This window comes from Chiloscyllium plagiosum, unplaced genomic scaffold (genome assembly GCF_037043375.1).
Source record: "Chiloscyllium plagiosum isolate Xiang-an unplaced genomic scaffold, Cpla_swu_hap1 HiC_scaffold_37, whole genome shotgun sequence".
In the NCBI taxonomy this organism is placed as follows: Eukaryota; Metazoa; Chordata; class Chondrichthyes; order Orectolobiformes; family Hemiscylliidae; genus Chiloscyllium; species Chiloscyllium plagiosum.
In genome coordinates this window covers 61,241,841-61,267,729 of record NW_028270175.1, presented here as the reverse complement: position 1 = coordinate 61,267,729, position 25,889 = coordinate 61,241,841, and positions in this window count along the sequence as shown.

The following is a 25,889-nucleotide window of genomic DNA, read 5'->3' as shown; positions in this document are numbered from 1 at the left end:
TGGTCCGACCACATTTCCAAAAGTTTGTGCCTCATACCTCAGGAAGGATGTATTAGCCTTGGTGTGTGTCAAGAGAAGGTTCACCAGAAATGAAAAGCTTAACAAATGAGGAATATTGGAGACTCTGGGTTTATACTCGATGGAGATTAGAAGGATCGGGGTGGGGGGGGGGGGGGGGGGGGATCCAGTTGAAACTTACAGAATACTGAATGACCTGGATATAGACAAAATTGGGAGGACGTTTGCACTGGCAGGAGGACACAGGCTTAGAGCAAAGGAAAGACCCATTAGAACGGAGATAAGATGAAACGTCTTTAACCAGAGAGTGGTGAAATTGTGGAATTCATTACCACAGAAGGCTGTGGAAACCAGGCCATTTGGCACCAACGATATAGCCAGGAAAGGACTGAGTATCTGAAAATTGACTACAGATAATTAGTTTGGAAGCTGAAGAGCAGGACGAGTAGAGTATTTATCTCAGGTTGCTACCAGTGCCACGAGCTCGTGAGATGAGGAACAGTCAGCGAATGCAGCTTTACACGTGGTTGCGAGGCTGGTGCAGGAGGGAGGGCTTCAGATACCGAGATCATCGGGATAACTTCTGGGTAAGGTGGGACCTGTATAGGAAGAACGGGTTGTACCTGAACTGGAGGGGCACAAATGTCCTGTTTGGGAGGTTTAATCGTGTGATTCTGGCGGGTTTAAACTAGTTTGGCAGTGGGGTAGGAATCAGACCACATGTCTGAGAGGGGGTTAGTTGCAGACGGGACAGTGACAGGATATATTGAATCTATCAGGAAGGTTTATCACGTGATGAAACACAATGATCGGTTAAATTGCGTCTGCTTTAATGCAAGTAATGTCCGAAATAAGAGTGACAAACTTAGAGCATGGATCAGTACTTGGGGCTACGATGTCGTGGCTATAACAGAGATGTAGTAGGTTTCACAGGGGCAGGGATGGTTGCATGATGTTCCAGGGTTTAGAACGTTTAAAAATGTTTTGGGGCGGCACCATGGCTCAATAGTTAGTACTGCTGCCTCACTGCGCCAGAGACCTGAGTTCAATTCCTACTTCAGGGAACTAACTGTGAGGAGTTTGCAAATTTTTCCCGTGGGTTTCCTCCGGGTGCTCTGTTTTCCTTCCATAATCCAAAACTGTGCAGATTAGGTGAATTGGCCATGCTAAATTACCCATAGTGTGAGATGAAGGGGTAAATGTAGGGGAATGGTTCTGGGTGGGTTGCTCTATGGAGGGTTGGTGTGGACTTGTTGGGCCGAAGGGCCTGTTTCCACACTGTAAGTAATCTAATCTAATCTAAAAAATAACAGGGTGGGTGGAAAATGAGGAGGGGGTGTAGCATTGCTAATCAGAGAGTGCGTCACAGTTACAGAAATGAAGGTTGTTGAGGAAGGCTTATCTACTGAGTCAATATAGGTGGAAGTTACGAACAGCAAGGGAACAGTCACCGCATTTGCGGGCTTCCTATCGAGCACCTAATCGCAGTAGAGAGATTGAAGATCTCAAAGGCGGGCAGATTCTGGAAAAACGCAAATGCAGCAGGATTATTGTTATGGGCGATTTCAACTTTCCCAATATCGACTGGAACCTCCTAAGTGCAAATGGTATGGATGAAGTCGGTTTTGTCAGGTGTGTTCAAGACGGTTTTCTTGCTCAGTATGTAGACAGACCGACGAGGGGAGAGGCTATTTTGGACTTGGTGCTCGGCAACGAGCCAGGATAGGTGTCAGAACTAACGGTGGGAGAGAACTTTGGTGAAAGTGATTACAACTGCCTCACATGTAGCATAGTCTGGGAGAGTGAAAGGAGCAGTTTCCGAAGGAAGATATTTAATTGTGAAAAAGGAAATTATGATGCTATCAGACAGGAGTTGGGAAGTACAGACTGGGAGCAATTGTTCCACAGAATGGGCACAGCAGACATGTGGAGACTGTTTAAGGAGCAGTTGTTGCAAGTGATACACAAATTTGTTCCTCTGAGACAGGTAAGAAGGGGTAAGATTAAGGAACCTTGGATGATAAGAACAGAGGAACTTCTCGTCAAAAGGAAGCAGGCAGCTTACATAAGATGGAGGAAGCAAGGATCTAGCACGGCTTTAGAGGATTACAGACTTGCCAGAAAGGAGCTCAGAAATGGACTGAGGCGAGCCATGATGGGGCATGACAAAGGCTTGGCAAGAAGGATTAGAGAGAACCGAATGGCATTTTTCTTATGCGTGAGGAATAAGAGAATAATAGGAGAAAAGGTAGGAACGATCAGGGATAGCGTAGGGAATTTATGCATCGAGTCTGAGCAGAAAGGGGAAGCCCGAAATGAGTTTTTTGCTTCGAATTTCACCAGGGAAAGGGAACTTGTTGTAAATGAAAACTTGGAGGAGCTGGGCCAGATCAGTCATGACCAGATCAAGATTGATGAAGTACTAGCAATTTGGAAAACATTAAGATGGATAAGTCGCCAGGGCCAGACCAGATTTATCCGAGATTGCTCTGGGAAGCAAGAAAGGAGGTTGCTAAGCCGCTGGCGATGATATTTGCCTCCTCACTCTCCACAGGAGTCATACCGGAAGATTGGAAGGAGGCGAATGCTGTTCCTTATTTCAAGAAGGTTAATAGGGAAATCCCTGGCAATTACAGACCAGTCAGTCTTACGTCTGTGGCCAGCAAAGTTTGGAAAAAAATCTGAGGGATAAGATTTTTGACTATTTGGCAAAGCATTGTGTGATTAAAGGCAATCAGCATGGCTTTGTGAGGGGCAGGTAATGCCTCACAAATCTTATTGATTTATTTTGAGAAGGTGCCAAGACAGGTCGACGACGGTCAAGAAGTGGAAGTGGTGCATGTGGACTTCAGCAAGGCTTTTGATAGGGTCCCCATGGAAAGCTCATTCATAAGGTCAGGAAGTATGGGATACAGGGAGATTTGGTTATCTGGATTCAGAATTGGCTGGCTGGCAGAAGGCAGACAGTGGTTCTAGATGGTAAGTATTATGCTTGGGGGACAGTATTGAGAGGGATCGCACAGGGCTGTGTTCTTGGGCCTCTGCTCTGTGTAGTTTTTATAAATGACTTGGATGAGGAGGTTATGGGGTGGGTTAGTAAACTTCCTGATGACTCAATGGTTGGAGGTGACGTCGATAGTATAGAGGGCTGCTGCAGGCTGCAGCGCGACATAGACAGGATGCAGAGCTGGACTGAGAAATGACAAATGGAGTTCAACCTGGATAAATGAAAAGTGATGCATTTTGGAAGTTCAATTCGAATCCTGAATATAGCATTAAAGACAGGATTCTTGGCAGTGTGGAGGAACAGAGGGATCGGGGTGGGCAAGTGTATAGATCCCTCAAAGTTGCCACCCAAGTGGATAGGGTGTCAAGAAAGCATATGGTGTTTTGGCTTCCATTAATAGGGGGAACGAGTTTAAGAGCCGTGAGGTATTGCTGCAGCTCTACAAGTCCCTGGTGAGACCACACTTGGAATATTGTGTCCAGTTGTGGACGCCCTAACATAGGAAAGATACAGAGGCTTTGGAGTGGCTGCAAAAGATGGTTTACCAGGATGCTGCCTGGATTGGAGGGCTTGCTTTATGAAGAAAAGTTGAACGAGATTGGACGTTTCTCTCTGGAGACAAGGAGGAAAGAGGAGAAATGATCGAGGTGTACAAGATAATGGGAGGAATAGATAGAGTCAATACCCAAAGATTTGCAGGCTGCTGCAATGTTCCAATGAAGCACAACCCAAGCTCGAGTAACACCCCACTTTACACTTTGTTACGTTACAGTCTACAGGAGTTAATATTCAATTCCATAAATTCACAGCATGAACCCATTGTGACTGTTCTCCATTTTCCATACACTCTCCCTCCTGGGCTCCCTAAGTTTGTGTCTTGTTTATGTTGCATTCAACAGAGAAAATCAATTTCTAATATTTACACATTAGTTTACATCCATTGTATGTCTGTGTCTCTTTCACCACAATTTAAAGCCCATTTGTCTTTCACAGTGGGCTTCCAAAAATTCTTTCCTCCCTCTGACAAGATGCTAAAACACTCACTTTCCAATCCTTTACACGTCTGAAGAAGATTTACACTGGACTTGAAACATTAACATTGTTTCTCTGTCTCTGCAGATGTTGCCAGACCCACTGAGTTCCTTCAAAAATGAAAAGTTACAGAATACATTTTAAATATAGCTTACTGGGTGCTTTGAGGAACAGTCACAGAACCCGAAAGATTAACTCTGCTTTCACTCCACAGATGCTGTCAGACTTGTCATTGTCTTCAGCAATTTCTGTTATTGAACAAGTTTCAAACATGTGTGTCAAAGCTGCTCACACGCCCTGTCCAACATGGAGTGCCATCCACCGGGAAGTGAATGATAATGCAAGGTATACAAATTCATTTGTTCTGAAACTACATAAGACTGTCATCACCAACACTATAGAGCTCTTAATCTTGGTCATGGAGAGAATCAGAGGGAAAAACACATTCACTATAAACAGAAAATGGCATTACTGGAGGAGGAAAGATTCAGGTGAAAACGTTAAATGCTTTTGAGGAATGCGACAAATTGGAGGCATAGCATCATGAAGATACTCTAACAAGATGAGATTTTTTTAAAAAATGGTAGCATTCCCACATCAGAAACCGGGATAGGGCACTGTGTACAGGGGAGAAGAGTGACCAGGTCCCCGTGCGAATGAGGGCAGGCAGCAGAATTGTATTGCAGATATTGCAGCTCAAACTGGACATTAATGTGATGATGCAAATCATAGCAGCTGTCGTAGTAGTCGCAGCAGCAGCAGAATTATATTCAACCACAATATAATCTCTCAGTCAACCATTACCATTAAGCCGATCTCCAGTTCAGTGATGAGTGTGAGTGAACATGTCACGGTCAGAACCATGTGTACCTAAACCTGATCACAACCCATTCAAGCTACCGCACTTACTGATTCGATTAGATTACTTACAGTGTGGAAACAGGCCCTTCGGCCCAACAAGTCCACACCAAACCGCTGAAGCGTAACCCATCCATACCCCTACATTTACCCCTTACCTCACACTACGGGCAATTTAGCATGGCGAATTCACCTGACCTGCACATCTTTGGACTGTGGGAGGAAACCGGAGCACCCGGAGGAAACCCACGCAGATACTGGGAGAACGTGCAAACTCCACACAGACAATCGCCTGAGGTGGGATTTGAACCCGGGTCTCTGGCGCTGTGAGGCAGCAGTGCTAACCACTGTGCCACCGTGCCGCCCAAAACTGCTTGCACTAACAAACAGCAGAACTAACATCTGATAGAGAGGGCGCCATGATCCCAAGACTGTGACCATTTCTTTTAAAACCAGCTGTGAATTACTGCTGGTCTGTCTACTCCTACTCTTATCTGTTAGAAACATCCTTGTTCCTTTTGTTAGAGACGGTTCAAGAACTTCCCTCCTATTATCATTTTGTTTACATCATTAAAATACTTATTGTGCCTTCCCCTGTGCGGAAAGATGTAAAACATGGGTGTAAATTATCTGTCTGTTCCCTGTAGCCAATTCTTCAGTCACCCCATCCAATTATCTCAGCATACTTTTCTGACTTAATTTCTACCTAAGGTCACGCGCTCATCTTGAACTTTTTTTTATATGCTCGGAAAAGCTTGTGTTGCTTGTTTTTGTATTTCTTGCTAATTTACTGCATCATGTCTTTTCTCCGTTTCTCATCGCTTTCTAGATTCATACAGTCATATAGCCCACAAACAGACCCTTTGGTCTAACTTATCCATACTGACCAGGTTTTCCAAACTAAACTCGTCTCATCTGATTGCATTTTATCCATATGCCTCTGACTGTTTCCATTCATATGTTTGTCCTAATGAGTTTTAAATGTTGTAGCTGTACTTGCATCTCCCACTCTTCCTCTGACAGCTCAATCCATATACACACATCACTCTCTGTGTTAAAACATTGACCCTTCGTCCATTTCAAATCTTCTCTCTTTCACTTTAAACCTATGCCTTCTATGGTTGAACTCCCCCATCCAGTGGGAAAGACTTTGGCTGGTCACTCTCTTCATACCTCTCATGGTTTTATAAACATCTACAATGTCATACCTCAACTTCATATATGCTATCTTTCACTAACTTCACGAAAAAGCATTTAAATATAAGCACTGAAAATTTGAAACAGTATTGAAATGACAGGTAAATAACACTCAGCCCAAGCTTCATACTGTGATTTGTTTTTCTCCATGTTACAATACTAAGGCAGCAGGAAACTGTTACGAGTACCAATAAGACATCAAACACCTGAATTGCTTTGTCCAAATGGGGTGATCATCTCTACAGTGAAAGCGCATCTCTGGCCTGAACCATATAAGAAGGGAAATTCTTGTACCACACGGTCAGCGTCTACCTTTAACAGAGTGAGATGAAGGCTGAGTATACTTTTTGAAATTTGGATCCAAGTATGAATTTAGTGCAAAGGGGGAGAGATGTTTTCAATACAGTTTACGCCAAGAAGGAAACTTTCCAGAATGAAATGTGAGTGGGAAGTGTAAAACAGCATGAATGGTGAGGCCGAGCCACACTGAGACCAGAGGAGAAAGTGAGGACTGCAGATGCTGGAGATCAGAGCTGAAAATGTGTTGTTGGAAAAGCGCAGCAGGTCAGACAGCATCCAAGGAGCAGGAGAATCGACGTTTCGGGCATAAGCCCTTCTTCAGGAATGAGGAAAGTGTGGCCAGCAGGCTAAGATAAAAGGTAGGGAGGAGGGAGGAGCGTTGGAAATGCGATAGGTGGAAGGAGGTCAAGGTGAGGATGATAAGCCGGAGTGTGGGTGGGGGCGGAGGGGTTAGGAAGAAGATTGCAGGTTAGGAAGGCAGTGCTGAGTTCGAGGGATTTGACTGAGACAAGGTGGGGGGAGGGAAAATGAGGAAACTGGATTAATCCGATTTCATCCCTTGTGGTTGGAGGGTTCCTAGGCAGAAGATGGGGCTTTCTTCCTCCAACCGTCTTGTTGCTATGGTCTGGGCATGGAGGAGTCCAAGGACCTGCATGTGCTTGGTGGAGTGGGAGGGGTGTTGAAGTGTTAAGCCACGGGGTGGTTGGGTTGGTTGGTCCGGGTGTCCCAGAAGTGTTCTCTGAAAAGTTCCGCAAGTAGGCAGCCTGTCTTCCCAATATAGAGGAGGCCACATCGGGTGCAGCGGAAGCATGAAATGATGTGTGTGGAGGTGCAGGTGAATTTGTGGTGGATGTGGAAGGATACTTGGGGCCTAGGACGGAAGTAAGGGGGAGGTGTGGGCGCACGTTTTGCATTTCTTGTGGTTGCAGGGGAAGGTGCTGGGCATGGAGGTTGGTTTGGTGGGGGGTGTGGACCTGACGAGGGAGTCACGGAGGGAGTGGTCTTTTCGGAATGCTGATAGGGGAGGGGAGGGAAATATATCCCTGGTGGTGGGGTCCGTTTGGAGGTGGCGGAAATGACGACGGATGATATGATGTATATGGAGGTTTGTCGGGTTGTAGGTGAGGGCCAGTGGGGTTCTATCCTGGTGGCGATTGGAGGGGCGGGGTTCAAGGGGGAGGAGCGGGAAGTGGAGGAGATGCGGTGGAGGGCATCTTCGGTTACATCTGGGGGGAAATTGCAGTCTTTGAAGAAGGAGGCCATGTGGGTTGTACGGTATTGGAACTGATCCTCCTGGGAGCAGATGCGGCAGAGACGAAGGAATTGGGAATATGGGATGGCGTTTTTACAGGGGGCAGGGTGGGAGGAGGTGTAGTCTAGGTAGCTGTGGGAGTCGGTCGGTTTATAGTAAATGCACGTGTTGATTCGGTCGTCCGAGATAGAAATGGAAAGGTCTAGGAAGGGAAGCGAGGAGTCTGAGACGGTTGAGGTGAATTTGAGGTCGGGGTGGAAGGTGTTGGTAAAGTGGAGTTCAACCTCCTCTTGGGAGCACGAGGCACCGCCGATACAGTCATCGATGTAGCGGAGGAAAAGGTGGAGGGTGGTGCCCCACTGAGACCAGAGCATACTGGCAGCACAAAACGCAGCTTGATTCTACAGCAGAGTAGGTAGACCTAATCAAAGGGTTTCAGGTGAAGTGGGTCGGGACCATAATGTGAGAGAATGTATTCTGTAATTTGAGAGGGAGAAACCGAAACCAGGAAGGGGAGAGGAGCAGGGAAGAGGATGGAATAGAAATGGCAGTGTTTTCTGGGTGGTAAATCAAGAAGCACAGCTGAAATTCATGCCTAACATCAGCTTATGGTCCCTGAAATAAACATTATAAATCTGGCCCTCCACTATTGCTCATCAATAGTATCCTTGAGAGCTTTTGTCAACCATGTATGGTTCATCTATTTATAGAATTCTTCTTTTAACAGAAACAATAATTATTGGGCGGTTTGGGATATCTGCTTGAATGTCTGCTCATGTATACTCATTGACCTTCCTCTGGGTCTATTTCCACATTCCGCTTCAGACCAGATGTGAGGCAGAAATCCTCAGTTTAGATGCCTGGTTCTTTTCAATCATTCAGGGGGAACTTCTGCATTTGGCTGAACACAAGAACAGCGGAGGCTGACTCTATTCTCCAAGTTTGCCCATCTCTGTTATTTCTGTTTGATGATGCCACATTCCTGTGAGCTGCGCCTAACGTGACCTCATTTTTCTTCAAACCAGAAATCCCCTAATTCTGGTGGCCAGGGCCTTCAGCTGTCACTGTCCCATCTCCCACGGTGTTGCCCTCAATCCATCCCCTCCATCCCAGAACAATGATAGATTCCTCCTTGTCCACACTTCCTCCTGCACTAGAATCCACATTCACATAATCATCTTACGCCATTTCCACCATCTCCAGCAGGACAGCACCATCAAACACCTTCCCCTCCCGCCCACTGTCAGTATTTCGCAGGGTCCGTTCCCTCTGTGACACCCTACATCATCCCGAACACTTCCCCACACCCCCATGGCACCATCCCATGCAATTTCAGAAGCTGCAACATTTGTCCATTCATCACTTCCCTCCTCACTGTGCAAGGCCACAAACATACCTTCCAGGTGAAGCAGCATTTCTCTTGTAAACTTTCAATTTGGTCTCCTATCATTGCTGCTCACAATGCGGTCTCTCTATATTGGCGAGACCAAACAGAGATTGTTTTGAGGAACACTCCCACTCTGTCTGTAGAAATAACCCTGACCATCTCATTGCTTCCCATTTCAATAACCTTCCTTGCTCTCATGCTGACATTTCGGCCCTGGGCTGCTGCAATGTTCCAAGGCAGCACAACCCAAGCTCGAGTAACAACTCACTTTACACTTTCGTACGTTACAATCCTGTAGGAGGTAACATGCAATTTCATAACTTCACACTCTGACCCCATTATAACTGTTCTCCAGTTTCCGTACATTCTCCCTCCTGGCTTCCCTATGACCTTGTGTGGTTGTGCCTTCTTTATCGTTCACCCAATAGAGAGAACCCCTTTTCCCCAATCGCCATTTAATTATTAGGCTACTTCCCATGTTCTTCTCGTTCACCACTACTAAAAGCATGTTTATCTTTTGCCACAACCTCTTTTACCCGTCAACCCACTCCCCACATGTATCAAGGGATTATAAAGCTCATTTTCCAATCCTTTTCAGTTCTGAAAAAGTGTCATACTGGACTTGAAACGCTAACTCTGTTTCTCTTTCTCTGCAGATGATACCAGACCTGTTGAGTTTCTCTATAAATGAATAAGTTCAAAACAAATTTTCAATTAAACAAATAACTGTGGATACTGGGAACGAAAATGCAAAAATTGCTAGAGAATATGGGAGCTTCACAGAGGGATCACTGGCCCTGAAAGATTAACTCTGCTTTCACTCTACGAAATGCTGCCAGACCTGCTGAGTTTCGTCAGTAATGTCTGTTTTTGAACAAGTTCCATAGACGTGTGGTAAAGGTGCTCAAACATCTTGCCTAATACGGAACGCTGTGCACTGGGAAGTGACCGATAATGCAAGGTGCATAAATTCCTTGATCTGAAACTGCATAAGGCTGGCATCTCTGACACTGCAGAGCTCTTAATCATACTCAGGGAGAGAAACAGAGGGAAACGCATTCACATCAAACACAGAAGATGGCATTGGGGGAATAGAAAATATTGAGATGCATATGTCAAGGGGTTTGAGTAAAGTAACAAATTGGAGGCGTGACACCAGGGAGAGACCTTAAGCAGAATGAGAATAGGAAAATGGAAGTGTTACCACATCAGAAACCAGGTTAAGACACTGCGTACAGGGCTGATGGGTGAATGGGTCTTGGTGTGAACTGGGAGATAGTCAGTAGAATTGAATTGAACATATTGGAGATCAAAGCGGGCATTCATGTGGTGCGGTAGAATCACAGCAGCAGCAGAATTGTATTCAACTACATTCTGTAACATTTTCCCAAGGATAATCCCTCAGTCTACCATTAACATCAAGCTGATCTATGGTTCAGTGACAAGTGCGGGTGAACATGATAGAGTCGGAACCATGTGTACCTAAACCTGATGATAATCCATTAAAGCTATCGCACTTGACTGATTACATTCGAAACAGCAGGACTAACATCTGATACAGAGGGCGAAATGATCCCAAGACTAACAGATCAGATCGAAGTTCTGCAGTGCTGCCACATCCAGACATAAATGTCGATGGACTATTAAACAACTCACTGGAGGAGAGGACTCCATAAATATCCTCATACTAAATCACAGGACAGCCCTGTACATCAGTGTAAAAGACATGGTTGTATTATCTGCAACTTCCAATGCCAAAAGTGTTGAGTTGATGATCCACCTCACCCTCACCATGTTGCCCACAGAATCACAGATGCCAATCTTTAATCGATCTGATTTGCTGTATGTGACATGAAGAAACAGCCGAACACAGTAGATAAGACAAATGCAATGGGTCCTGACCCCATTCCTGCAATAGGATTGAAGACTTGTGCTGCACAACAAGCCGTGTCCCTGGGGAAGCTGTTTCATTCCAGCTCCAACTCTGACACCTTCCTGACAATGTAGAAATTTACTCAGCTATGTCCAATCCCATAACAAGCGAATAACAACAGTCTGACCATTTACCACGCCCTGAGTCCAGTCGCTATAGTCACATTGGTAGGAGTTCTTTTTGACAGAGCTGTCAAGCAACACAGAAATAACCAGCTCAGTGTGGTTTCATATAGGTCCCCGTGTGGAGATGGTGTTGTTGTGGAGATGTCACTGGATTACTAATCCAGACCAGGCTAATGCTCTGGCAGCTGGTGGACGTTATAATTAATAAAATATCGAGATGTAAAACCTGGAGTCATTAACCTTCAAGCCCATGTCGATTGTAAGTACCAATTTCCTTCCTCAATGTACTTTCAGGAAGTGAATCTCCCGTGCTTTCCTGGTCTGGCCTAAGCATGACTCCAGACAGACAGACCTGTGATAAACTCTAGGAGAAAGTGAGGTCTGCAGATGCTGGAGACCAAAGTTGAAACTTTATTGCTGGAACAGCACAGCAGGTCAGGCAGCATCCAGGGAACAGGAGATTCGACGTTTCGGGCACAGGCCCTTCTTCAGGAATGAAAACTCTACAATGGTCTCGGAAACGGCCAAGCAAGACACTCTATTGTGTCAATCTGTTCCGGGATCTTAAAGGATAAAACCGTACAGATCACCCGGAACCAGCCTCAGTATTGGAACGGGAAGTACTACCGTGTTGACCCTGCAGAGATCTCCTTCCTAACATCTGAGAGCTGGTGCAGCATTTACAGAGCTTTCCCACAGACTGCACAGAAACATCGGGGAAGGAGTAGGTCATACAACACACTGAGCATCCTCCATTCTAGTTCATGGTGAAAATCTCCTCAATTCAGTTTTCCCCACACAATGTTCATATCCTTTAGTATGTTTAAACATCGGGACATATAAAATAGGAACTACTGTATTCGCTTTGGTCCATCAATTTTGGTCCTCCATTCAAAATACACGCAGTTATCCAATAAGGTGTGTTTATTAAACGCAATTTCGCTGCAACACAATTAGTGAATTGCCCCCTTTCTTTATAAAGCGAGCTCCCGTTCACTGTTATAGGAGTCCGGCTCTGGCACCAGCTGAACAGCAAATCCCACCCTCAGGATCCCTCTGTCTGCCAAATGCACCCTCAGTGTGTTCAGCTAAAGCAGGTCTGTAATCCGCCCTGCAAGCCTTGAAACTGAGCCTGAATGTGGGATTTGTAGTCTACATTGATAAGGAAATTAATGTCCAGCCGGGTGGGGAATATCTTGGAGAGAACTGGAATTCCACATCGGCATCACATGGTCAGTCAGCTCGCGCGCTTTTTGGTGAAGATCTTGGTGAAAGGTACAGTGCTGTAGTCAGTGACTGTAGTGTTAAAGTGTGACATTCACTGTACAAATTCATTACAATATACGGTTTAAAGATTTATGTAGCCTATGCTATTGTTTGCAGACACAGGGAGAATGTGCAAATTCCACACAAACAGTGACGCGAGACTGAAACTGAACCCAGATCTCTGGTGCTGGGAGGCAGCAGTGTTAACCACTGAGCTACCCGCTGTGGGCAAGGCAACTTGCCTGAACAATTCAACACTCGAAATGTGGCAGAACAGCAGGGAGATTCCATACGTTCCCAAATTTGTCATTGAGCAACAGGAGGAGGACATTGAGATCTTGAGTGGCTTGATCAGGAACAGGCACAGGACATGCAATCCAACGGAACTATAGTGTAGGAACACCAGAAGGACATTCAGCCCATCTTGTGTGTGAAGCAGGAACAGAATGGGTCCAGTCAGCCACCCATGCCTCTCACACAGCAATTGGAGCCGATCTTTTACAGCCTCGTTCCTATTTCACAAGAATTGAAACGGACTGTCGAGGCTATGGAAAGGGAAGAACTTACTATAACCAACTTCACTCGGCAATGGAAAGGTATAAGCAAAGGATTGGGACTGAAGACAAATGGTTCGAATCTGTTATTAAGGAATGAACAACAGGAGACTTTGAAAGTCAAACCAGAATCCGTCAAAGTCGACATGATTTTATTACGGATAAATCATGTTTGAATGATTTTCCTAACTTCTTTTATTAAAAAGTGTGACAAACAAGTTGAATAAGGGGGATCGGAAAGAGCTATTATATCTGGACTTCAAGAAGGCAATGCATAACGTGCTTGACAAAATATTAATTTGCAAGACAAGAACACACGGGGTTCAGACAATTTATTTGCTTGAGAGAAAATAGGCTAATGAGTAAAAACCATGATATGGAGGTGCATGATCTTTTCCATATATAAAGAGCTTTGACGAACTTTGCCCTCCCTCATAGCGTTAAGGAATTGACAGTTCAGAAGGAGGCCATTGACTCATCGCGTCTGTACCTGCTCCCGAAAGAGCTGCCCAGCAGTGCAACTCTCCAGCCCTAACTCTGTAGCCCTCTAAATTCATCACTCGTCTGGTCCAGAAACTTACCAAACTTCAACATAATGAGTACTGTTTCCAGTACTTCCACGTTAGTAATTCAAATTTCTTGCAGTTCCTTATTTTCAGCAGTCACCTTGTTCCTTAATACTTTGGGAAGATTTTCTGTTGCTTCCTCTGTGGAGACAGAACCAACATGTTCACCTCACCGAACAGAGATAGCCACTGTCACCTCCTAAATACATGAGAGGTTGGCACTCTGGCATAATGGGTATGTCACCCACTCCTGCCTGGCAAATCCCAGAATTAAAACAGTTGATAGGCATTTTGATTACTATCCTCTCCCTGGTGGGAAACGAAAGGTTACACTGAAGGAGGTTTCACAGCTCTGTAATCTCCACATCATTGATATAAACTGGTTTCACACTTTGTACCTGGAAAAGGTACACCATTGGGAAATATTTTTTGGAAATCTCAGAAAGGATATTGCAGGCTAACATACTCTGTAAAATATGTCTCCATACCTTGTCCAGTGTAGGCACAACAGACCCTTGATTCTCCCTGAATGGTTGCAGCAGCTGACACCACAAATCCGAGAAAATCATCCAGAGAACTTCCACTATCGTGCTAATGACAGGAACAAGTCACATTTCTGTGTACATGGTACACCTACTGAGTGCCACTCTCCTCAATTCCTATTCCGGGCTGAAAAACCATAGCATATCTGCACAATCCCAGTGATGTGAAATATGAACAGCTCTATTCACCATGGAAGTAGCTGGCAATGTAACTGCACAACTTGCTGTACCTCAGTCACGAGAATAGCAACACCGCTATTGCTGGTGGAGTTGCTGGGGAGGTCATGGTCCAGTGGTATTTGCTCAGGCTATAAATCCAGGGTCCAGGTAATGATCCAAACCCGGACTTCAATTGCGCCACTGCAGATGATGGAATTTGAATTCAATAAAATCTTTGGAATTAACAATCTAATGAAATAGTTATGGTTGTTAAAACTAAAACCCCCTGGCTCACTGGTGTCCTTCAGGGAAGGAAATTTGTTCCTTTCCTGGTCCGGCCTACATGTGACACCAGACCCTCAACTGCCCTTTGAGGTATAACACTACATGTTCTAAAATTGAAACCGGACAGACCGAAGCACTGGCAGCCAACTTCACCTCGAAGTGCAGTGGTTCAAAACGGCAGTTCCCCAACAATTTCTCAAGGGCAACTGGGAAAGAGAAATAAATGCTGGCCCAGCCAATGAAGAAACAAAGATGGCCACACTCAGGACTAAAAGATAAAGGGAACAGGACTCACTTGAAACAGGGACATCTATATGTACCAATATGGGCATGAAATTCAAGAATATGGGAATAGTGAAAAATAAATGAAAACGCTCACATTTTATTTCCATCCCAAATGATCATCAATAATCTCTTTGTTTTACTTTCAGCCTTTCTAATTCTCTGTATATTCATCTCACTCCACCAGCACAAATTACATTATTTCCCAGCAGCTTTTAGATCTGATACGTGGTGAGTGGACTCAAAATGGTAACTCTGTATTTTTCTCAACAGAGGTTGCCAAACCTGCTACTTTTCCCCAGCACTCTGTTTCTTTTTGGGTCAGGTCTCCAGTATATTTCTTTGATTTAATTTTTATTTTTTTGTGATTTTATGAGACATTGGCCCATCGAGTCCACACTGACCCTCTGCAGAACATTGCACCCAGGACTACCTCATGTCCTACTCCTGCATTTCCATTGGCATACCCGCCTCCTACCCTATCACATAGCTAACACACCAAGCTGCACACAATGTGTAATTTAACATCGGCAATCCACTGAAGCTGTTTGGACTGTGGGAGGAACCTGGAGCACCTGGAGGAAAAACTTGAAGCCCCAGGGAGAATGTGAAAACTCAATACAAGCAGTCCTCAGGGTAGAAGCAAACGAGGACACTGTATTGTGAGACAGCCGTGCGAACCACTGAGACACCATGTTCCCCCTCCCCCCTCCCCCCAAACCACGTCCCTGGTACTGTGAGACAGTTTTGATAACCATTGAGACACCATGCGCCCTCCCCCTCCCCCTACTCCCAAACCGCGTTCCTGGCACTGTGAGACAGCCGTGTTAACCACTGAGACACCATGTCCCCCTCCCCTTCCCCCACAAACCGCGTCCCTGGTACTGTGGGACAGCCGTCTAACCAATGAGACACCACGCCCCCTCCCCTCCACACCGGGTTCCTGGTACTTTGAGACAGCCGTGCTAACCACTGAGACACAATGCCCCCCTTCCCCTCCCCCCCCCCCCCCACACCGGGTTCCTGGTACTTTGAGACAGCCGTGCTCACCACTGAGACACCATGCCCCTATTCCCCTCCCCCCCACACCGGGTTCCTGGTACTTTGAGACAGCCGTGCTAACCACTGAGACACCATGCCCCCCTCCCCCTTCCCCCCACACCGGGACCCTGGTACTGTGAGACAGCCGAGATAACCAATGAGACACCATGCTCCCTCTACCCGCCCACTCCACCAAAACGGAGTCACCGTGATCGGGAATACTGGGCAAAATGTAAATTTGACATATAAACAATAAAGAGTAACAAAACACCACAGATGAGTCAGGATCTGGAGGTAGAAACAAAGGCAGCATATTGAGTCTGATAGGATCCTCTTCTGAAAATCTCATATTGGACTCAAAAAGTTAATTGTGTTTCTCTCTGCTCAGAAACTGCAACTATTTTCCTGCATTTTCAACTTAGTTACTCTTTTGGACTGTGGATATATGTCTGATCTGAAAGGGAACAGTGAAGCTGTCATTTCTGTTGACGCTTAAGAATTTGGTTATGTTTTGTGAATGAAAAATTAAAAGTTCTGTGCGTGACCGCTCCCCAGATACCGATAATTTATTGCCACTGTCATAATGCATCATGAAAATGTTGAACTCGGTGGTCATGACATCACATGATCAACCCTCTGAAAGCAACTGATTGATAACAATTGGGATCAGTACTTCAATGTCTTATCATGCTCCTGATGTCACTGGCATCATACTCATCCAGAAAGATCTTATCTTTCCGAGAGTTTACATACAACGATGAAAACATATAACATCTTTGTATTCTTAACAGGACATATTCATCCAGGGTTTTGGAAGGCACTAGCAAGGGCAGAGCTTATTTGTCATTCCCAGTGACCCTGGAATAAGTGACACAGAGTTGCTCTGTTTTAACTCCTCAATCCAAAGTGATGCAGATCCAGACAGAGCTGTTTGTAGGGGCATTCCAAGACTTTTAACAAATACTTGTGAAGGAACAGGAAAATGAGTCCCTAGTCAGGATGACATGCAGTTTGGAAGATACCTTGCAGAGACTGATTTTTCTATTGTTCGCATTCCCAGGGCAGAATGTACTCTAATTCCCATTAATCACAGTTTTGCTCAGGTTCCTAGATTCCACCCTCAGTCAAGTCCTGCTTCGATTGAAAAGGAAGTTATTCTGACCTCATCTCAAATTACACGGGAAGATCAGTTGAAAGAATAAGGAGCAAAAGAAAAGAACACTGCTTGTTAGAACAATGTCCTCGCAATATTCAAAAGAAAATTGATGCATGGTCTTGCTTAATGCATTATTTCAACATCACATCACGTTTTAAACAATATTCAGAATGGTGGGTATTTGTTCTTTTAATTTGCTTCCGATTCAATGTAGAAATGAGAACGTGAATTGATCTTCTGTAGTGTGTTTATAATCCAGAATTTAATTCAATCTTTATCATCATTGCTCTAGCTCTTTCAAACAAAATTAATGAATGAGTCTGTGTCCATCCTGCAGATTAAAAAGTTCTTTTATCTCTGACTATTGCAGTGAATGTTGTAAAGAATAAGCTGCAGGCCCACGTAAAATGTAAATATTGCAGGGCAAGGTGCCAAAAGTTAATGATGTCCAAGCCATATGACTGATACATGCAGAGGGGCGGAGTATAAAAGCAGAATTCAGCTCCATATCCAAAATAATACTTGTGGCTCCCTCACAAAAGACCACAGCTGATTCGTGCTGTAAATTCACCAAAATAGGAAAAACAAGAGACTGGAATTCCCAATTCTGCAACAACATCTGTAGAACAGGAAGAAAATCAAGGTTTGTTTCTGAAATTCATAAATGTTGATCATAAGAATGTGGGAGATGGAGGGGATATTGGAGGATGATAAACCATGTTGTAGATGACACAATGATTAGTTGGGTGGGTCACAGTGATCAGGAATGTGTTGTTTACAAGAGGGTACAAACGGATTGTCAGATGGTCAGATCAATGACTGATAAACGGTGACACTGAAATATTTGAGATGCTGCATTTTGGAAGATGTAACAAAACAAAAGAGAACTCAAACCATGAAGATCCGTTGCATTTGCTTTTGGAGAAGAGAAGAGTGAGGGGTGAACCTGACAGAAGTGTATTACAGCTTCTTAACAGAGACATTCTTCAGTTTTATAATCCATACAATCATGGTAATCTCTCATACAAGCTGAAACATTGTTTCAGAATTCAACTGGAAAGACTACTTGGAATATTCTGGGGTTAAACAAGATCACATGTTGTTCGCCGAAAGCACATCAGATCTAAGGCCAGTCAATTCATGATTTCCTCCAGAAATGAATGCTCCTCCCAGGAGTCAGCTTAGTGAATCTTCTATGGATTGCATTTCATGTCATTGTGGCCATCGCTCTCTCGATGTGCTAACAACATTACCTTGTAGATCTGTAGATAATCGCCCCTACTTTTAAATGTGTTCTGCTTCAGAAAGTTTCAACATTTATCTTAACTCCCTAAAAGTTTGATGTACATGTAACGTTTTTATTTTGTAACCCAGGTGCCCGGTTCCTTGTGCCTAAAGCCAATCTCTCCACTGAAATAATACATTACGTTTCCATTCAATCCGCCAATATCTTTGAGCACAGACACATTTTTCCTACTATGTTCCATATATCAATATTTGCCTGTTCAATTGGCCCAACCTATATCTCTTTATAGACTCATGTCCTCTTCATATCTTCCTTCTCCAACAGTTTCAACAGTTTGTATTCTTCCCTAATACAGACAGAATATTTGGCCAAAGAAACACACTGTGGCAATATATCAAAGTAATTTAAAATGAAATATTTTAACTCCATGTCTAAACTATAAATTTAAGACAAAGCTAAAGAGTGTTGCAGTCCTATCACTCAGTTCCTATTATTCAATGTAGAGTCAGATGGTGTGGAATGTGTTTGGGTAGAATTGAGGAACCACACATGGGTAAAACCATAGTTGGAGTAATGTACAGGCCTGTGAATCGTAGTCAGGAGCTGTAGCGCATGATAGACCAGGAAATAGAAAATATATATAGGAAAGGCAAAGTTACAATGAGTGGGGGGATTGCGATATGCAGGTGGATTGGGAAAATCAGACTGGTAGTGTTTGCAAGGAAAGGAATTTGTGGAATGTCTACAAGATGGATTTTTGGAGCAGCTTATGGTGCAGGCAACAAGGGAAGGGCAATCCTGGATTTAGTGTTGTGCAGTGAGTCAGACTTGAGAAGGAAGCTCAAGGTGAAGGAACCCTTCGGAAGCACTGATCATAATGTGATTGAACCTAAATTTCAATTTGAGAGGGAGAAAGTAGAATCGGAGTTAATTTTACAGCTGTACAAAGACACCTACAAAGATATGAGGGAGGGGCTGGGGAGAATTGACTGGGAGAAGAGCCGAACAGGAAAGACAGTGGAAGAGTAATGGCGGGAGTTTCTTGGAGCAAATTTGGAGTCAGAGCAGAGATTCATCCCGAGGTAATAGATGCATTGTACAGGGAGGATGAGGCATCCATGGATGACTGGGGTATGCGTGGCTAGGGTAAAAGAAAAAGAGAAAGCATGGCAAATGGCAGTGGGAAACCACAGGATTGGGAAGCTTTCAAAGAGGAACAGAAGGCAACAAAACAAGAAATAAGGAGGGGGAAGATTAAATATGAAGTTAAGCTATCCAGTGATAGAAAGGATGACTGAAAGAGTCTCTTTAGATATATTAAGGGCAAAAACGGGAAGCAGATGTGGATACTGGAGCACTGGAAAATGATGCTAGATTGATAGTAGCGTGGAACAAATAATAGATGAGAAACTGAATAATTATTTCACGTCAGATTTCACGGCGGAAGACATGAATAATATATGAAAAATGCAAGAGAGTGAGGAGGCAGAGCTGATTAGGAGAAGTTGCTCGAAAAACTAAATGGGTAAATAAACTGGATAGAGACATTAATGGTGATATTCCAGAAATCATTGGAATCAGGGAGGGTCCCAGAAGAAGGGAAAATTACGAAAGTGACACCCTGTTTGTTTTTAATATAAAGAAGATTTTTGAATTTTTTTACAAAACTACAAAAATAGTACAAACTAGTGTATTCTGCTTTACAATATAGTAACAACCCCAATATAGAATTTCAAAACAAACTACTAATCTATTCTCCAAACTAGAAAACCATAAAATAGGATATCCTACATTACTAAAACTAAACAAAAGGAGAAAAGAAAATAAATAAGTAAATAAATAACGAGGTACATGTGTTTTAAAAATTATATTAAGTCATAACAGAACCCGTACTGATACAGGAGTCCTCCTCCCAGGAGCCCCCGAATCAGCCAGAACCATCCCCACGGCTAAGCAAAGCCACTGAACAATGTGGCTGATATATCTTTGTCAATGTAGTTCAAAAAGGTTTGCCATGTTCTATAAAATAATTCCGTCTTTTGGTTCACCATGTTCGTAAGGAAGTCAAGGGGGATATATTCCATGACTACCCTGTGCCAATTTGAAAGTCCTGGGGGACCTTTGGATATCCAGTTCACTAAAAGGTTTTTGCCCGGACAAAAGAAAAGGAGAATGAATAATTTCCTCCCGTATACATCCAAAGAAGGGAAATTTGGGGAGCCCAAAAATAGAAGCACTGAGTCCCATCCAATCTCAGTACACAAAATAGTTGCCAAGGCATTCGCTACTTTGTCCCAATACATGAAGATCTTACGGCATGTCCACAGACAATGCGTGAGAGTACTAACTTCTGTTTTGCATGTAGGACACATTGGAGATGCCCCTGTCTTGAACTTTGCAAGTCAGTCAGGTGCCATGTGAGCCCAATAAAGTATCTTGAATTGGATACCCTGAGTTCTGTTACAGATAGACATCTTCCTGACGTTTTCCCAGACGTCTTCCCACATCTCTAAGGAGATATCCATTCGCCAATACTTGAATCTATGTTTTATATAACCGTTCCATGTTGTTTGATACCTTATTAAATAGTTTGTGGTAGAGAGTACTGACCATGGGCGGAACCATCGGCCGAAGCACTCTCCTTTCCCTATCCGATTTATAATGATCAATTATCAACATGGTCTTTTTTTGTATAAAGTCTTCTATTTGAAAATATTGAAAAAGATCTTTGCTATGCAGCCCAAACTTCTGACGCAGTTGTTTGAAGGACATCATGACATCCCCATCGAACAGGTCTCCCAAACAGGAGATACCACTGAACTCCCAAGTTCTGAATACAACATCATTCAGCCCTGGCTGGAATCCCAATATTCCCACTATAGGGATATAGGGGGAGGATTTTTGTAGGTTACCCTCATCCTGTCGCATTATCGTCCAGGCTTTGATTGTATTTAATACAATAGGAGTTTTACAATGATCCGTAATAACTCTCACCTTGTCCATAAATAGTAGATTGATGAGGGGATATTTTGCTTAGGAGTCTTCAATATCTAACCAGATTGATTGTGGGTCACAAGAGGCCCAATCAGCTACGTAGGATAATAGAGAGCTCAATTGGTACCTCCTGAAATCTGGAAAATCCAGCCCACCCCTTACTTGTGGAAGCTGCAGCTTTTCTAATTCAATAAGGTGCCGTCTATGACTCCAAATAAAGGAGCCGAGCCAACCATAAAGCTTACACAGCGCCTGTTTCGGCAGCATCAAGGAGAGCATTCTCATAGCGTATAAAAGGCCAGGTACGATGTTCATGTTGACGAAAGCTATTCTATCTAGCCAGGATATCGGGAAAACTTCCAAGCGTTGAAGGTCCTATCTTATTTTCTCGAATAAATGTGTATAATTGGCTTTATACAGCTGATCGAATGTCGGAGTATTAAAAATATTGAAGTAACGAAAATCTCCCAGTGACCGCCAAAAGGGGAAACGGGATCCATCCGTAAAATTGGATATACTGGCAAGAGCTCCCAGCAGCATGGCCTCCAATTTCATTAAATTGATTTTATAACCTGAGAACATGCCAAATAAGTTAACCACTTGAATTAAGTAGGGCACAGAATCAATACACCATTTCAGAAAAGGAGGACATCGTCCGCATAGAGAGTAATTTTGTGCTTACCCAATTTAACCTCCATAACCATTGTATTAGGATTGGCTCATATAGCTTCCGCCAACAGCTCAAATCACTAACGTAAATAATAATGGTGAGAGAGGGCAACCCTGTCGATAACCTCTACCAACGCTAATGCTATCCGAACTTAAACCGCTGCTTTGGGATCATTAATTAATACTGTAACCCATTTAGTAAAGACCTCTCCAACACAGAACCATTCCAGCGCATAAAAGAGATATGGCCATTGTTCCCAATCAAATGCCTTCTGTGCCTCTAGGGAGATAACTAATCCCAGTACCGCCTGTTCCTGGCATATTTAAGGCTCTTCTAATGTTATTAGTTGATCTGCAACCCTTTATAAACTCCGTCTGGTCCTCTTTTATAACGAATGGTGAAACCCTCTCCAGTCTTAATGCCAACATTTTTGTGAGAACTTTAAAATCCACAATCAACAAAGATATAGGTCTATACGAAGAGCAGTCATCTGGGGCCTTTCCCTTCTTAAGAATGAGAGAAGACGAGAGGCAGCCGTGACTATGTGAATCATTATACATATTTATAAGTGGCCCGGACAATTGCCCAATAAATTATTTATAGAACTCAGCCTGGAATCCATCTGGTCCGGGCGCTCTGCCATCCTGGAGCTGCCTTACCGCCTCCATTATTTCTTGGATTGCCGGGGGGCATTCAAAAACAACGCCTCTCAGCCCTTTGACATATACAATTTGAAACAGAACTTTCTAAAGGCTGCATTGCTCATTTCATGCTCACAAGTGAGGGTACCAGCACTAATGTCTTGGGGAGCCTTTTTCTTTCTGGAAAGTATGCTAGATACCTGCCAGCCTTTTCACCGTATTCAAGTAATCTCTGCTTCGCAAATAATATCTCCCTCTTTGCTGCCTGAGTAAGTGTGGGATTCAAAGTTTCCCTAAGGGCTGTAATCAGCTGTAGCTTAGTAATGGAGGGTCTATCCACATACGCTGTCTCACCCGCCTTTATGCGAGCCTCGAGCAAACTCTGTTGTTCTCCTTTTTGTCTTTTCCGGGTCACAGAATATGAGATAACCAAGCCTGACACATATGCCTTCGCAGTCTCCCACATCACCGATGGGTTACTGGCCGTGCCTGAGTTGATATTCCAGAAGGTTTTAAATTCCTGCGAGAAATATTTTATGAACTTACTTTCCTTCAATAGGAAAGGGTCCATACGCCAATGTCGGGAAGCTATCTCGTCATCACTACTCTTAACCTCCATATATACTGCGGCATGGTCGGAAATAGTTATATTACCTACTTTACAAAACAATATTGAGTTCAAAAGTGTCGAGGGGACAGACACATATCGATTCCAGTATGGCACTTGTGTGGTTTAGAATACAAAGTAAAGTCTCTATCCTCAGGGTGAAGACACGTCCACACATCTACCAGCCCCAACTCCCTACTCAGACCCGCCAACTTGCCTAGATCTCAAAGATATGCCCACAGAGCTCGGAGGTATTCTGGCCACTCCTGGGTCGATGATAAAATTATAACCCCCCCCCCCCCCCCCCCCCCCCCGGGATGTGTGGTGCATCCCGAGAGCCATCAACTTGGAGATCACTTCCATTACAAATTTAAAAGGTCGCGCTGGGGGGGGGCAATAGAGATTCAAAATCCCATATCCTTCCCCATATTTTAGGGATTTAGTTAATATATATCAACCAGTCATCCTTTGTCTGACTTAGCATTTGGAAGGGAAGATTCTTCCCACTAAGAGCGGCAACTCCCCTACTTTTTGCGCTGAAAGATGAAAAGAACACCTGGCCACATCCACCCTTTTGCAGTTTCAAATGCTCCTTATCAAGTAGATGTGTCTCCTGTAGAAGGGTTACATCCACCCTTTCTTTTTTAAGACTTGAAAATATCTTTTTCCTTTTGATTGGTGAATGGCTCCCCTTGACATTCCTGGTGCACTACCTAAACGAATAACTAGCCATGATAGTCCAAGCAAGCCCGAGACCCCCCAGGAGGGAGATCCCCGCCCAAAAGACATTGAATAAAAATCCAAAATGATTCACACAGAAAACACTCTTTAAAACAGCTAAATCAAAACAACTAAGAACTATTCCTAAAAAATAAATAACATAAAACATATGCAAAAGGAGATTTCCCCCTTGTTCAGAGGAGGCACTACTACCTTCCAATAATACCACCATAACATCTCCCAGCCAGAACCATGCCCTCGGCCCAGGCAGTACAAAGTAGAGTAAATAAATTTCAACATTTTATAAGACAAAAGCTAAAAGTGGGTGACCCCCCACACCAACACCTCGATACACTTAGCAAAACAACACAAGATGAAAATATATAAAATTAAAAAATTACAATCTCAGCAAGTAATAACCAACCAAATAAAAAAAAACAATCAGAAATATCCACTAACAATCAAATAAACCACACGCGCTATATATAAGAGTCCATAGAAAGGATAAGGAAGAATCCCCCACCCCACACCCCCTCACCAAGGAAACGTGGAGACGAGAAAGAGGAAGAAAGAAGGAGAAAAACAAAAGTGTGGTCAAAATAAACTCATTATCTATACAGTTCAAGTCCCGCAGTCTATGTGAGAGCATCCAGGAATTATTTTATTCTTTCCGGTGATCCAAAGTTATATACAGATCCTCCATGACAGCAGCACATAGAATATTGAGTATTGAAATCCCTCAGATGCTTCTTCGCCTCATCAAATGCCTTGCCTTTGTCGACAACAGCCGGAGAGAAGTCCGAAAAGAATCTTATCCTGGAGCCCTTGTATATCATGGCACGAGAATCCTTCCCCAAGACTCTGGAGGCCTTTAGCAGCATCTGTTTTTCCCTGTAAAGCTTTACTTGAACTAGGACTGGGCAGGGGCGGTGGGCCGACCCGGGCCGGCGCACAGCAACCCGTTGGTCCCGTTCAACCGGCCCAGCTACTACTCAAGTTTCAGCAGCTGTGGGAGCCATTGTTCCAAGAAAGCAAAATGCTGGGCTTCCTCCTCCGTTCGGGAAGGCCCAGCAACCGAATATTTTTCTGATGACCTCGATTTTCGATGTCGTCAAAATTTGCCTCTAACGTCGGGACTCGATGTTCCGGAGTCCAGATCTGGCCCATGGATAACTCAGCAGTGGTCTCGGAGGCCGCGGCCCGTTGCCCCGCCCCACCTCTGCCCGAGTTTCTCGATCTCTCCGTCATGCTTCTGCAGCATGACCAAGATTGACTCCTACCTGGACGGGGTCTCTTCAATGGAAGCATCAATCTTCTCTCAGAGTGTAACAAGCTCCGAGATCAGGTTCGTCCGTGCAGGTGAGTCCCCCGCGGCGGCCACAGACGTCTACCTTGCTACTCGGTGGGGGTGGGGGGGGGGGGGTGAGTCTGAGGGGTCCCTGCCTGTTGTGAACTGCGAGAGCTTTTGGCTTTGGTCATTTTTAAAAAGCGTCAAATTCTAAAGATTGATGTAGAATGGCCAAGGCTGCTAAGCAAAAAAAAACTATTTAAAATAATTTTTCAGTTGAGGTGAGGGTGGGTATCCCACTTTGCCTGAGTCTCAGGCAGAGCTGTGCAGACTCATACCTCCTGGGCCGCCGCCATCTTGGAATCTCGCTGATACCCTGTTAAAAAGGGGAATTATAAACTGATTAGCCTAACCCCGGTCGTGGGTAAGTTCCTGGAATCTGTTGTGAAGGATGAGATTTCTGAATAATTGCCAGTGCATGGTAAAGTGAGGCGAAGTCAGTATGGTTTCGTCAAGGGGAGGTCATGCTAATGAATCTGTTAGAATTGTTTGAGGATGTAACAAGCAGTTTAGACCAAGGAGAGCTAATGGGTGTTATCTATCTGCACTTCAAAAAGAACATTGACAAGGTGCCTTACAGGAGGCTGCTGAGTAAGACAGGGGCCCACGCAGTCAGGGAAAAGGTACTCGCGTGTACAGAGGCTTGACTGTCTGGCAGAAAGGAGAGAGTGGGAACAATAAGGTCCTTTTCAGGATAGCAGCC